The sequence below is a fragment of the Propithecus coquereli genome, unplaced genomic scaffold (genome assembly GCF_000956105.1).
Source record: "Propithecus coquereli isolate 6110/MARCELLA unplaced genomic scaffold, Pcoq_1.0 Scaffold238, whole genome shotgun sequence".
NCBI classification, from domain to species: Eukaryota; Metazoa; Chordata; class Mammalia; order Primates; family Indriidae; genus Propithecus; species Propithecus coquereli.
Window position 1 is genome coordinate 2,731,418 of NW_012147930.1, and position 8,616 is coordinate 2,740,033.

Here is an 8,616-nt window from a genome sequence, read left to right on the forward strand (position 1 = left end):
GTTTAATGGCATTCTACTAGTGTCATCTGTACCCTCATGTCTAAGACATCTCCCAAGACCTGGGCATTTCCAGTCTTGGCTCTGAGAGACTGACTCTTGCTTGGTGAAGATCAGCACGTGTGTATTCACTTCGGCCACCACTGGCTCCAGCATTTCCTTCCTCTGCAAGGAAGGTCTGGGTTTAGCAAACCATTTGTTGTATCCTGGGATTCAGTGAAAGCTTCCATTTGGGTGATATAAAATGTTGGTGAGTGTTTGAGGTGTCAGAAATCACATCAAAATTGATGGAGATATTTGAAATTCGGACTTGGGGGGGCAAGGGCAACATACGTAACCTAAACATCTGTACCCCCATAATATGCTGAAATAAAAAAAAAAATGATGGAGAATGAATTGGTCCAGTAGCAGCAAATTTCTTCTCTTCTCATTAAAATTTGGAAAAGAATGGGAGGAAAGTTTGCACAGGGAAGAGTCAAGGGCTTCAGGGCGAGTGCTCAGGCTCTTCTTATACAGGTAAGGCGATGCTCCCTCCCCAGCGAGGACGCCCCTTCTCTCCCAGAACCCGTATTGCTAATGTCAGATGACAGAGCACAGTTCCATCATCTTAGCATGGAAAAAGGCTAAATTCTTCACATCCAAATTCCACTGGCTTTTTAAACTGCTTCTCAAAGGCCAGCTACCCAGTTACCAAGCCACGATCTAACCCTGGATTCTCTTGTTGCCAAGGCAATTGTCTTTCTACCATCAATTTATCTGCCCTAAATAAGCTTCTCTCTTCAATGAGGGAGAGTATTATTAGGCAGATCTGCAAGTTTTGTAGGAAGATAGATTTCCTTTCAAACATTGAACTTTCTGCAATATTTTAAATCAACTTAAAGGTCAGGATAATGTGGCCTTTTTTTTTTTTTTTACCCCCTCCTCCCCCTTTAATGTCTCTTCCCCAGAAGCATACATAATAGCCAAGAAAAGAAGTGAAACACTCTTACTAAATATAATACTAATGGCAATGATGACAATAACAGTGATAAGACTAATAGCAGCTGGCATGCACTGGTGCCTACCATGTTTCAGGCCCTTAATTGAACATTTGACATCCTCCTGCTTTTACCCTCCAAACGTCCCTACGGGACTGTTGGTCTTCCTACCTTCAGCTGAGGATTTGAAGGTTAGAGTGATTTTCCCAAGGCTGGACAGCTGCTCCCAAGTGGTGGTGTTAGTATTAGAACCCATGTCTTTCCTATTCTAGGGCTCAGGCTTTAAACACCATACACCCTGGCTTTATTAAGGGATTTAATGATGAGCAGGTAGTACATAGCCACAGGTTCAGACACAAAAGTGTTATACCATTCCTCAATGGATTCTATAACTTGGTTTTCTAATATTACCATAGAGCTGCTTCAGATACTTGGGTTATCTTTGGACATTTTTATTGCCCTGTGCCATCTTTCTTGGAGGTGCCTAATTTTCATTGGAAAGCTTTGCTTCTTGTGAGCTGAGAGGTGTTATTCTCGTGCATTAACTCACTCTGTCACCCTGATGCTTTCAAATCTTGACTCCTGCCCGGTGCGCTTAGTTCTTTGTGCTGGACAGGGAAAAAGGTGGTGAAAAACAAAGAAAGGCACAAGAAATAAAACTCTCTCACTGATTATTTTCTACAGGACACGGCATACTCCGTCTTGCATCCAGGAAGATTTAGGTGATTATTCTTGGATGGATTCAGATAATAAGGAAATCACAACGGTTGGGGTTACACAGAAAGGATTTCGGGAGAGGAAGAGAATTGATTTAGAAATTAGAGAGGGGATTTGCCTGAACAGAGAGAACCAGCATGCCCCTCAGAAGGGAAAATACCAAGGGAAAACTTGTGAGGTCAGAACTCAGATATTCATCATCACGTATAAGGGAATAGGCCGTGAGGGCTGTAGGGAACACCTGGAAAGGTGAACAGTCAGGAAAGTGGTTTTGTACACATCATAGCAGGGTTGCAGGACAGGGTAATTAGGTGAGAACTAATTTTCAGTGGAAATAATTAATGAACTATTTCTGAGAAGATAAATTCCATGATCAAAGAATTTTAGGGGAAAAAAAGTTAATGACAAATAGCACAGTGCAAACTCTGGAAGCAGGTCTTTGTGTGTATATAATATTAAATAATTTCATACCAAATAATTAGATAAAAGACGAAGAGAGGGGTTGAATGAAGAAAAAGAATCAATTATTCAATTGGGCTGCTTAAGTACCTAAGAACTAACTAAGGGCTTGAATTAATTCAGAGGCAATTAAAAGGCCAGGGAAGAAGTAAAACCAAATCGTCCTACATTTGTAGTGTCTAAAGTGATGGGTTGCATATGGTAGAAGAGGGAAGAGGAGTCAAAGATTACAAACAAACATAAAGTTAATCCTGAATAAGTAGGAAATTGATGGCACAATTGGTTTGAGGGAAAGGTGAGAAATTAAATTATGGCACGTTGACTTTGAGATGACAGCTCACCGTTGAAGTGAACTAATGATAGTATATGCTTTCTCCCTCATGTAATGTGGAGAATGAGAGAAAATAAGAAAGGTGATAATAGTAAAGAGAGAGCTAGGGTCACATGCCAACACCAGGTAAATTCTTTAGGACAATAGCAAAGATATGCAAAGCTCTGTGTATCAATTCTCAAATACAGAATTAGCTGAATGTAAGGTTATCTTAAATCTTTTTTTTTGATAGACTTTCAGTCCATTTTTGTTGAAGTGTCCCTACAAGCCTTATACACACACATGTATTTTAAAAATATACTTATATTTTTGCAAAGTATCCTGTTTTTGATTGTATTGACAAAGTGAAGAATTTAGGATACTGCATGACATTTTTATTGATTGACATGCTGTGATATAACTAAATTTACATCTTAATGATTAATGGCATATATTTCTAAATACCGAATTAAGATATTTAGGATAAATATATAAGATGCATGCTCTTGTCTGAGCTGAGTTACAGATCTGGAAAAGGAAAAATATGCAGTTTGCTCGAGTATTTAGGAGCCAAACATAATATATTAGCTTGGACAGTAGTCTGTCATGCTTAAAACTCGTGTGTGTGTGTGTGTGTGTGTGTTGGGAGGTTATGTCCAAGGATTTGAAGAGTTTGAATGATAAACCACCGTTTGGGAAAATAATTTTGAATCTTTCAAGGTAAACCAAGTTAAAAGTTAAAGGAATACAGTGTTAGTAATTGACATAACATTCTTTATAAATACACTTTCCTTCTTGGTATGTGTCATTTTCAATTCCTTTAATTTGTTCAATAATTATGCCTCTTAAAGTAATGTTATTTCTTGAGACTGTCACGTTCAGGTTTGTAATTGTAGAAACAAAGAACTTCACTTGGAGTTCCTGCAGAATATCAAAGGGTAGACATAGTTGAAAGATGTTTTGAATGATACTAGAAGGAAAAGTCTTTAACCTGGGTTCCTAAACCCCATATGGTGTTTGGTTGCTAAGATTGTCAAATGAGTTTCAACATGTTCCTCAAGTCAGGCAAAGTTTTATATGTGTGTGTCATTCAAGAAAACAGATACTATAAAATTAATTTTATTTCCTAAGTTACATATTACCCCTAAACAGTATAAACAGTGTTCTGCATTTTGTGAAACCATAAGTGAGATGGTGTTAAGTTTCTTTTTTCCCTTTAACTCCAAGATTTTATGATCCTAATAGATTATCTCATCTACAGATCAAAACAGAGTATATCCAGGATTGAGAAACAGCTGCCTCAAGTGCCAGAAATGCCACCACCTTCCTCAGTGAATTACTTTAACATTTTTAAAGATTTTTATTTTTATTTTTTTTAATGGCCAACCTCCCTTTCTCTGTTGTTGTTGACATTTATTTGTTAATTATGCAAACAATCTTCAGAGAAAATACTTCCAAAATTCCAGGAATATTTTTAAATATTCTTATTTTTAGAACTGTCAGTTTTTCTTTACAAAAGTGGTATTCTAACTATAACATCTTTGTGGGTTTGTTTTATTTCAAAAAATTAAGGGGGTACAAATGTTTTTTGTTACAGGGATCGCTTTTGTAATGCTTGAGTCACAGCTATAGGTGTGCCTATCACCCAGATAGTGTTCATTGTATCTATTATGTAGTGTTGGTTAAAGATCAATTTTATTTTTCATGTTAGTCTGGTATGGAGTAAGGAGCTTGGTGTCTTATATCATGGAACTCTGGGTTTGCTGTCTAGCTCTGCCATGTCAGCTGAGTCAACATGGTATCCCATTTTCATGCCTTATGTCTGAACATTGGATTGTCATGCTGTTTAATTTCCTACATTATCATCCATTTTCTCAAAAAAAGTATCAGCTTAAGAGGCAGGAAAATCCATGCATTTCTCCACTTCCAAATAGCAAAGAACATATCCATATGTATGTGTACGTATGTCTGTATATACAATGTATTGATTATAATCTCATTGAACATATGTAGTGTATGTATAGACACTTATAAATACACATGTGTATATGTATGTATATACATATATATTCAGTATAGTTTCTTTAGTTCCTTATAACCTCTCTGAAAATGTAGAAAAGAATTTCATATTTTGCTATTTTTAAAAATTAAAAAATGGAGACTCTCATTTTGTGTGATTTGTCAAGGTGAGAGAATCAATTTGTGTCTTAAGAATCTTTGTCCACTGTATATTTTACTTTATCATAAACAATGCTCCCACATCTTAATTTTTGTTCTCTCAGTGTATTATGCTACATTTCTCTTGACAATACAATTTCACTTATGATCATTGAAAATAACCCTCTTTCACCTTGCTTGAAATTGTTTTATGTATTTCTTTGTAAGTGACCTTTTTTATTTTCTTGAAAAATAGGCAAAAACAACAGCTATGAATTTCTTTAAGGTCATAAGTATTGACTGAAGGTATGACTGATGGTTTCATAAAACTTTATGTACTACCTTATGTAATGAAGGAGAGATTTTTGCTTGCAGCTTTGGGCATAAGAGCTAAAATTTGAATACCTTTTTTCAAACCAGAGAGAGTTCTGTGCCCAGATGCACACAGTGAAACCAAAGTGCATTAAATGCATGAATGAAATTCTAAAAAAAGAAAAAAATTTAAGGGAGAGGGGAAAATTGATTTGCCATATTTTCTCTCAAATAGATAAACTCTGATGGTTAAATGGGATGGCTCTGCACAGAGATTAAGTTTTACCTGTGGGGCAAAGGAAGAATTTGCTTCTTGGATTTCCTTCTTGGAAGAACAGAGGTGAGGTGTCCCCAGCTAAACACAAGCCAGTGTTGGGGTCCAGAGAAAAGCCCAGCAAGGTGAAGTTCCCGGAACATGGCTTGAGGAATCGGGCAGATCACCATGTTCTGCTCTTATACCAAACACCCTCAGCCACAATTTCTAGGGTTGTCAGAGGGGTTGCCAGTGGGGTGGTGATGCTTACAGTATAACTAAAAGAAAGAATTATTTTTAAATACAGCTATGGGTGGTTGGGTATATAATAATAGCTAATGTTTATCCAATATGTAATAAGAGCTAATACGTATTGCTTTGTCTCATTTAATCCTCACGACATCCTTAAAAGACAGATGCTATTTTTGTAACCATTTTATGGATGTGAAAAGCAAAGCTTTGGGAGGTCAAATATCTTGCCCAAGACCACATAGCTAGAAAGTGATGGAAACGGGATTAAGGTCCAGGTTTCCATGATGACAGAGCTAATTAATTTTTTTCCGCTGCTCTGGACTGACTCATAAAATAAAATTTGCCTTATACAACGGAGGAACATGAGGAATTTTGGAATACATTAAAATGACAAGGATACAAGGGTCTATAACAGTCCACTTCCATTGCCTTGCTCTTGTAAATTCTCTGGCTCTCTCCCCCAACCCCTCACCACCTTCCTGCAGGCACTAACACACACACACACACACACACACACACACAATCCGTATGTCTTCTAGGTTTTCTCCTCCTCCCTCCTTTTCCATTCCCTCCAATCTCACACTTCTTTGCAGGTAAACCACGCCTTTGATCATAATCCCTAAGTACCTTTCTTGCATTATTTCTCGTCATTGGCATCCACGAACCTTATATTCTCATGGTATTAAACTTCTCACTGTTCTCCAAGCATGGCACGACCTTCCATGTGCTCCTGTAGTAGCTGATGTTGCCCCCAGCCCAGTGCAAACGCACACCTTCCATTCCAACGGCCACATTCTCTCCCCTCCCCACCAGTGCATCCTCATTTATACCCCAATATTCAGTTCATCCCATTATCACTTTGAATTATAAAAATTGAATTGTATCCCTTTACCTCTTCTAAGCTACAAGATGGTAGGGATTCATCTGTTCCCAACACATGGGGGATGCTTCATATGCTTCCAATTTAAAAAGCAAATGAACAGATTCAGACTCAGGCAGAGTAAAAATAGCCTGTCCAGCTGAAGATTTTCTTTGAAGGTTGTTAACTTTGACATAAGAGAAAAATATATATATCTAGCTAGCCATATTTATAAGTGTGAACTATAAATATTATGTTGTATTAAAAGTTTATTCTTAGTGGTAACAATAAAATAGCCACTTTAGATTGAGTACAGTTGTGAGCCAAACGCTGTGCTATGCTCATCACTCATCACTGCAGCTCTGAAAGTCAGGGTCTGTCATTCCATTTTTCAGAGGACATAAGGCTTAGTAAGAAGATAATTGCCAGAAGTCACACTGCCAGCACTGCTACACCATGGAGAAAATAGAATTTGACTGAGGTCTGACTTCAAACCCTGTGTTCTTGCTACAAGGCTATCCCACCCAAAGGTATTTATTCACCTTAATGTCATATCCCAAGTGATCACATACAAATAAGTAGCTACATAAATGCACTCACAAAATTAACATGTAGAACATGCATTTCAAAAATAAAAAAAAAAAGCAATACCATTGACCAAATCTTAAAGTTCTCTCTTGCAAAAATCTTTTGTCAACACACTATTTTATGAGTTCTCATTGTTTGTATGCTGGTAGCACAGTATTTACAACTCTGCCCTCTACTTCTAAACATTTTCTTTATAGCACCCGAAACATTGCCATGTTGACTTTCCCTTTGTGGATATTTTTATTTTTCTGCATTGTAATCAGTAGTAACCTTCAAAGTCTGCTTCCTCCTGGGAGATTTGGTTCTGATAACTTCACCTGTTTATTTGATTCATATTTTTACTATTTTTATTATAACAATGTATTATTATTGTTTTAATTACTTTATTATTCATTTGATTAGCATTTATTTTTTGCTTAACATGCAAATTGGTGTTTCCTGCTCTCAGCTCTGCCTTATACATCTGTCCTGATTTTCTATTAGATGCAATTTTGGGATATTCGAGCATCACGTTGAATTTAACAGACCTAAAACTTACCTCTCATAGTCTGCAGCCCCAGATTCTGCCATTCAAGTGTATCAATGGCATTATTATTTTTAAATTATCTGCAGTTAAATCTTCATACCATTTTGACTCTCGCTTCTGTATTTTGTATGTAGAGTTACATATTAATTACTTTTGAACCATCCTTTATCTGTCCCGTTCTTTCCATCTTTCATGACACCATCTTACCCTTGGACTAAATCACTCCTAGATTAAACCACACCAATCTGGCCCAACGTCACAAAATCATGATAGACCCTCCCAACCTTCAGTGATTTCCTTTCCAGTGAGTTCTACATTACAGTATCTGAAATACTCCTCTCATTATATTACTAATTTGATCAAACTGTATGATAGATTCCTATTTTTCAGTACGGGTGAGTGAATCATTCAATCATTATGTGTTGAGTCAGTCAATTAGTTAATCAATACAAATGCTAAATCATCAATCTATTTGAAAAAATATATTTCTCCTACATATGCTTCAAAAAGAGGTATCTTTCTTAATAAGAATATACAGTATGCACATTTTTCTGTATCAATTCAATTTTATTAAATAATTCTATAACTGCATACAAATTTCTTGAAAAGAAAGATGCCAATATATTTAACATTTTGCATACTATAACAATGAATTGGGTTATATAGAAAATAGCTAATATAGAATATTGTCATGGTATAAAACTGAAAAAATTATAAATATGGATGATTTCCAGAAAAACACTAACTTGTCAATTCAGGCATGCTGGCCATATTTTTAAAAGTATCATTTGGCTCCTTTCTGGCCAGATCAAGCTAAGAAATAATAGTGAGAAACTGTGATATTCCAATTTTCTAGATCTTGAATGGTAATTTCTGGAGTAAATAAATTATATATAAATATAAATTGCTAAACTTAATTGCCTTACGATTCTGCTTGGACATTCTTCTCTAATATAAGAAATTGGTAAAAGGAAATAATGTCAATGTGTACATACATTGCAAGTAATCTTGATGGCCCATTTATTGTATAAATAGATCTCATATCTAAATTTTACCTCTATGAGAAACATAATAAATGACTAATGAAGTCACAAGCTCAGTTGATGGTCTCTGGACAAAAATGCCATATGGACATTTTCTTGGTCAAAATAAATCTTTCACAATCTATCTTGGTCAAAAGGAGGGAATAAGAAAGAAAACGGTCCGAAT

The 8,616-nt window shown here is 36.1% G+C and overlaps 1 protein-coding gene across 1 annotated transcript in view; it reads right to left on the reverse strand.

Annotated features, from left to right (window-relative positions):
• CSMD1 (CUB and Sushi multiple domains 1) overlaps positions 1–8,616 on the reverse strand; it is a 1,519,798-nt gene that overhangs the window by 1,297,551 nt on the left and 213,631 nt on the right.